We start from the raw sequence: 7,438 nt of genomic DNA on the forward strand, positions 1-7,438 counted from the left end.
ATGAAATGGACACTTAGTGCATGTACAGTTTCATCAACTCATGATGAATTCCATGAAATGGACACTTAGTGCATGTACAGTTATTCATCAACTCATGATGAATTCCGTGAAATGCACACTTAGTGCCTATTTGATAATCACCACATACATATTAAACAATCATACATATATGATTAGTGCAACATATAGAGACACAATTAAATGCACTCACCTGACTTTCCTCACTATATATCCAAAACACTAAGTTGATCACTCAGTACTTTGCCTTTGTCTTTAGTTTTGCTTGACTCAGGAGCTTTGATTTCGATCTTTGGAGGTATGGAGGAGAGCAAAACCACGGGAATAAGAAGAAGAAGAAGAAAATAGCTTGTTGCCTTCCTTTTCCCTTTTTTCTTAAATCCTTAATTTAAATGGGTTTTAAATTCATTTCACTCTAAATAACCAAAATGCCCTCTTTATTCATCTATTGATACAATTTAGTCTAACAATATTCCAAATCATTTCCTATATTTATCATGTATTCAATTTAATCCTCCAATTTTACATCTTTTCAAGGAAGTCACTAACCTACTATTTGGGGTATTACAAAGATCATACTTGGAGTCAAATTCCATGCATGCATGACATGTAAAAAATTATATTTGTATATAGCAACCCATATTTTTGCAATGAACAAAACAAATGTTGACCTACAATATGAGCTAATCTCATTTTTGACACCCTCAAACTCTTATGGAACTGAATCATACTACATCCCACCAACAAAAATCGAAACACTTAAAAGGATAAATTTTTAACACGTTTATTGACATCCCTAAACATCATGGAATAGATTTCTATAAACTAAGATAGAACTAGAAAATTCAAATCATTTGAGTTACCAGTTGTTTGACATAGTAAAAAATGATTCCCATTTGCTTTTGAAAGAAAATCATCTAATTGTTTTTGTGAGATTATATCCATTTTAATCTCATCAGCACAGAGTTCAAATAAATCCACGATGAATGGTTGAAAGATAACAACTTGAATCTACATAGGCAACCCTTGAATTTCCCATGAGTTTCGTCTAAAAGATTCAATCAAACTGACGTTCTGATACAACCATCTAACGGAGAAGTTTGCTGCAACTTAACTTCATTGTGTATTTGATCCACCACTGTTTTTTGAGTTGTAGAAGTCTATAACTTGTCAAGTATATTCTTAAGCATAATATTTTACTCATCAAGAGAAGATATCATTCGATTAAAAACTCCACTGATCCGGCATTGAAAAGTCTGTCATGTTGGGTGGAATTGAGGTGGCTCTGATTATCAATTTGTTATGAACCCAAGATAATCGAAGAACGATGAGATTCAATATTTTCATAAAATTCTCTCCTCAGTGTATGATCTTATTTGTTTACAATGTAACCATACATAAAACCTACAATTAGCGGTCCTTGTTGTACTGAGTATAAGAATATGCTTAAATAAACAAGGTGAGCTCATCACATGTTTCCATTTTCCCGACCATCTCTGTATCAATTGAAGTATCCCCAATTTTATATTCTAAATCCCTAATCATTTTTTTGATTTTCCTAATTCTCTTGTTTCGAATCTCCCCTCTTATGCTTTGGGCATGGCAATAGCAAATATTAATAAACCAAACGAGTAATTTCGTTAAAATATTGATCGCATTAACATAATTTAATTTTTTGTATCTATTTAAATATATTTTTCTCCCACGTATATGTGAATTATTTTCTAAGAACAGTGTCAGGTCTGAATATATATTCGATCCAGAATCTGAATAATTTTATCAATCACATTTATGTGAGTTTTTTTTAATGAAAGCTGTGAACCAAATTGAGTTACAAAAGCATAGATTTAAAATTGGATCCTCTTTGAAATTGCAGGGTGTTACAGAGAAGAGCTGTACTGTGACTATGAAGTGACTGGATAGACTGTTTGCACGTCAAATCTATCACCCTCGTTTGCACGTCAAATTATAAAAGTACTTAATATTACAAGCATTAGTATTTTAGATATTTAGAGCGTTAATATTATTAATTTTGATTGTTAAGTAATAAATATCATAATTTATTAATTTTAAAATTTATTTTTTTAAAATATATTAAAAATATTATTATATTTATTAAAAAAATTTAATTTTTCTTATATTATAAAACAGTCCCTTAATCTCAAATCATTTTTTAATTTGTTGTCGTTGCCCACTCAAACTACGACCACCATCGCATATGTAGTCATTATCATCATCATAACTGTACATCGCCGTAGTTGTCGTCAATTCACCATCGAAATCGTGTGAGATCATAATTTTCATCTTAAGATTCACGTGATTTAAAACATTGATTTGTCGTCGATTATCGTCAACAGATCATAATTTTATAGGAGTTTTGGTCATCGGGCTAGAGGAGGTTAGGTGGAGCTTCTTCGCCAGCAAAAGACGGTAGTCGACGTGAGTTTAATGGTTGAAATGAAGGTTTTCAAAGTTTAGAGTTTATTTCAAAATTTGTGTTTTCTTTTTAAAAATATATAAAATTTTATTTTTTATATAATTTTTTTTTTAAATTATCAGCCTATAACATGTGTTACTTAACGGGTAAATTAACACCATTAACGATCCGAACACCTAAAAAGATAACATTTGTAATATTAAATATTTGGATACGCAAAAAACGTAAGCACTTATTTGATAAAAAAATTTATAGTTTAGACACTTATTTAACATTATACCTAAATATTAAAGCAAAACAATACCTTCTCTCTCACTCATCCCTGCTGATATTTAACTCTCTATACTCTAAGCTAAGCTGCCATCAACTTTATAATTTAATTATTTCTGGGTTTTTTTGGTTTTCCTTCAGTGTGTTAGGGGGGAGAAGCTTATATGAGAGGATTCGAAGCATCCGAAGGAAGATTTAGAGTTCTGTTTGTTTCTGGGTTTTTTTTTCTTAAAAAAAGTGTGGTTTATAATTTTAAAAAACAAGGGTAAAAAAGACGTGGTCTTTCTCACATACACAGATCCCTATGGAATAAAAGGGACAACCCCCTCCCCCCATTCCAGGCAGCATTGCTTGCTTGTTTGCTTGAATTAATTCCTTTTGTTTAGTTTAGAGAGACCATTTTTGTTTTCTTTAGAGCGAGAAAGGCCATTGAAAATGTTGTTGCAATGAGTTTCTTTTCTGCCTAGTAGACAACAAAACATCGACGTTTTCAGATGGGGAAACAGGCAACATATTTCCGTATGATTAGTTTATTTTCGCTTCAATGATTGAGTTTGTCTTGAATCTGGGTATATAAACTGCTGAGAAAGGAAATCAAGAGTGAGAAGAAGATGAAGACTATGAACGACGGTAGCAACAATGGCAGCAATAATAACTGGCTGGGTTTCTCTCTTTCACCCCACATGAAAATGGAGGTACCTACTGATCCCCAACACCGTCATCATTACTACCATCAGTATAGTCAAGCTTCACCAGCTGCAGCTAATGTTGTTCCTACAAGCTTCTACTTATCTTCGTACTTAAACGGGCCTGGAATCTGCTATGGAGTTGGGGAAAGTGAAGGCTTTCACGCCCCACTTTCTGTCATGCCCCTTAAATCAGACGGCTCTCTATGCATCATGGAAGCTCTTAGTAGATCACAATCGAAAGGTATCTTCGCTTTCATTTTTTTTTTGCATGATTCTCTTATTTGCTTTTTTTCTTATGTTAAACTTGCTTGTATCATTTTTCTGTTAAAGGGATTGTGCCTACTTCATCCCCAAAACTGGAGGACTTTCTGGGTGGTGCAACAATGGATACACATCAGTACGGAAACCACGAAAGGGAGACAATGGCTCTAAGCTCAGACAGCAGCGTTTACTACCACCAAAATGTAGACCATGAAACCAACAGGCAACATTCTCTGGACCTTCTCCAGGAGCCATTCAGGCAACAAGACCAAGACTTTGCTCTTCAAACGCATCCTTATTATTCAGGTATCGCCTTGCAAGGCATGTATCAATCATCATCGTTGGAGGAAGAGGCCAAGGATGGCCAACTTGAAGACTGTGATGCAATTCCGTGCTTAAAAAACTGGGCCGCTAGGCACTACTCTACGCATACTTCACTTGAACAACAGATGACTACTAGCATGGTTGATGATGCACCAGCTTCGGTTTCTGTTGGTTCAATCGGTTGTGGGGATTTACAATCTCTAAGCTTGTTAATGAACCCTGGTTCTCAGTCCAGTTGCGTTACAACTCAAAGACAGGTCTCACCAACTGCCACCATTGAAACAAAGAAGAGAGGTCCTGCAAAAGTGGCTCAGAAACAACCTATTCATAGGAAGTCAATTGACACATTTGGACAAAGAACTTCTCAGTATAGAGGTGTTACCAGGTCAGTTCATACTGTTTAACGTGATTATATTATGAAATGCTTTTATGTTTTCCTCTTGTCTTTGAATATTCATAAAACTTGGTTGAAATTTGTTCCACCAGACATAGATGGACGGGTAGATATGAACCTCATCTATGGGATAACAGTTGCAAGAAGGACGGGCAAACCAGGAAAGGGAGGCAAGTTTTGTTTGAAAAGCAAAAAGCCAAAAATAAGAAAAGAAAACACACATTTACAGTATCAATTTTGAAGTATTTCCTTCTTTTGACTGCAATTCATGGTCCATCTGTCTTAATGACCTGACTTGTGTTTATTAATTCCTTGTTGGTTCTCCTCGTGGATGCCATTTCGATCAACTCATGCATTACCAGTTTATCTTGGTAAGCTTTCTCTTAACCAGTAAGTTAATCAGCCATTAAAATAATCATCTTGTTTTAATATTTTTTTATTAATCATGAGTTTCAGGGGGTTATGACATGGAAGAGAAAGCTGCTAGAGCTTATGATCTTGCGGCTCTTAAGTATTGGGGACCCTCCACTCATAAATTTTCCCGTACGTCATAATATTTTAGAAACTCTTATTAGAGAAAGAATCTATGTGATTCATTCTTTTGGTTTTTGGTCTCGGCAGCTTGAAAATTATAGGCAAGAACTGGAGGAAATGAAGAACATGAACCGTCAGGAATATGTTGCTCATCTAAGAAGGTTGGTTTCCGATTGTTGCTTTTTTTGCCTACCGTGTGTTGTTGAGAAGCTAATGCATTCACTTGATTTGCAGGAAAAGTAGTGGATTCTCTAGAGGGGCTTCAATTTACAGAGGAGTGACAAGGTTATTATTGCTTTTCAAATGTGGATACCTTTTATTGTATTGATTCTTTCTTCCATTTTGGTTAGATTTCAAGTATTGATTCTTTGTGTTTTGTAATAGACATCATCAACATGGAAGATGGCAAGCTCGCATTGGAAGAGTAGCTGGAAACAAGGATCTTTATCTTGGAACATTTAGTAAGTTCTTGATTGTTTATGGATCTGTATGTAAAAATATTGGCTCTTGTTTGGCCTAAAAAGCTGTTTTTTATGACATCTTTGCTCCCTACTGATTACAGTTGCTTTAAAAATTGTACATTTCCGATTTCATTTGCAATGAACTTTTTTTAAAGGCTGTTTTCTCTGAGGTGTGTTGATAAAGATGGAAAGTTTAATTTATTTTTTGCCTTCAATTCCCTTTGTGTAACATAAAATTGTGTATTCCAGGCACCCAAGAGGAAGCAGCTGAAGCATATGACATTGCTGCCATCAAGTTCCGTGGTGTTAATGCTGTGACAAACTTTGACATTACTAGATATGATGTCGAAAGGATCATGGCCAGCAATACTCTGCTTACCGGAGAGCTAGCTAGGCGAAACAAAGACACTGATTTGATCAGTGAGGCCAATACACCAACGCTACCTAATGGTGAGATCATTCAACCTGAGGGTAACGAGAACAGTGCGGATTGGAAGATGTCATTGTGTCAGTCGTCACAGCAACAAGCAAGTGTTTGTGGTACTGGCGAGTCACTTGAACCGAAGTCTGCGAGTACCGGAAATTATAGAAACCCGACCTCCATGGCTCTCCAGGATCTCATTGGCGTTGATTTTGGAAACTCTACACAGCTGATGGTGGACGACTCATCCAAGCCAGGAACTCACTATTCCAACCCATCATCGTTGGTAACCAGTGTTACCAACTTGAGAGACGCCAGCCATGATAAAACAGGCTCTACAATGGTATTTGTCAAGCCACCCACCGCATCGAAGTTCATTAGTCCGACAAAAAATGGTGTTAATTGGTTCTCATCATCAACAGTAGCCCAACTGAGGCCTGCTGCTTCCATTTCAATGGCTCACCTGCCCCTTTTCGCTGCCTGGAACGATACCTAGAAACCCATTTTTCTCATTGAAGTTTTGCATGAAGAAACCGGTGGAGATAGTTGGGGGGGGGGGGAGCAAAGTTTTTATTATGTCTATTAAAAGTGCAGTTAATGGGAGGGAATTTGGGATCAATGAAAAGACAAGTGTAGGAGAGTTTTACTTTCTTTTTCACAAGGTGTAATCTTTTGTGGCTCATATTAGAATGAATATCTTACAAAATGGAGGTATTAACAGACATGGGAGGCCTAATGATGTTCTTCAATATTTCAAATGAATCTACTTTTTATTTCATGGTTGCCGCCAAGTACAAAACCAGCTCAATGTTTCCCAATAATGCAATCTTGCACTACCCCAAGCAATCTTTTTTTAAGATTTAAATGGTCATACTTGTCTGCAACTAGATAACCTTGTAAAGGAAGTTTAGCTTTTCTTTTTCCTAATTCCTTGATGTAAACCAAAAAGCGATCGCAAATCATGATGCGGAACTAGAGGAGATGATGGCATGGAATGAGAGGTTTTGATAATTTTCTGCTTCATTTGTTTGCATGTCTGACGTGGATTACATATTACTTTTGTTAAAAGTAAACTCTGATAGTTCGACAACGAGGAATGTGTGCCGCAAAAGCTGGTCTTTTATTTTAACTCTACGAAAAGACCACATTTACGCAACATTCAAGAACTTATATATCATCTATATATGTGGGTTACCCAAATATCATGAAAAAAAATTATTTACCCAAATAACACTCATTACTCATTAATTTTTGATCTAATACCTTACGTGGTCAAAAGACGTATTCTATATAACGCATTTTACTTAAAATGATATTCTACTCAACAAAGATGTATTTTGTAGAATGTGTCTTTTGCTTATATGACAGTCCACATAAAAGACGTATTTTAACTAAACTAAAATATGTGGTTTTAACTAACGAGTTACAGATAAATGATGTGCCCCTTTAAAGTTGAATTGATAGTTTCAATCAAGTACGTGATCTTATGACCATACCAATACCCTAATGTATACATTTGTTCACATCTCACTCCCCAAAATATTTTTAAAATTTCTTTTTATTTTGGACTCCTTGCTTTTTTGTATGAAACGAAATAGCCAACTTGTGATTGTATAGCAAAAATCGACA

At 35.4% G+C, this 7,438-nt stretch overlaps 1 pseudogene; it reads left to right on the plus strand.

The window, feature by feature from the left end:
• The first annotated feature begins 2,909 nt into the window (after positions 1–2,909).
• On the plus strand, positions 2,910–6,445 carry LOC120138356 (annotated as a pseudogene).
• Positions 6,446–7,438: the final 993 nt, after the last annotated feature.

This window comes from Hibiscus syriacus, unplaced genomic scaffold, assembly GCF_006381635.1.
Source record: "Hibiscus syriacus cultivar Baekdansim isolate YM2019G1 unplaced genomic scaffold, ASM638163v2 tig00110684_pilon, whole genome shotgun sequence".
Lineage (NCBI taxonomy): Eukaryota > Viridiplantae > Streptophyta > Magnoliopsida > Malvales > Malvaceae > Hibiscus > Hibiscus syriacus.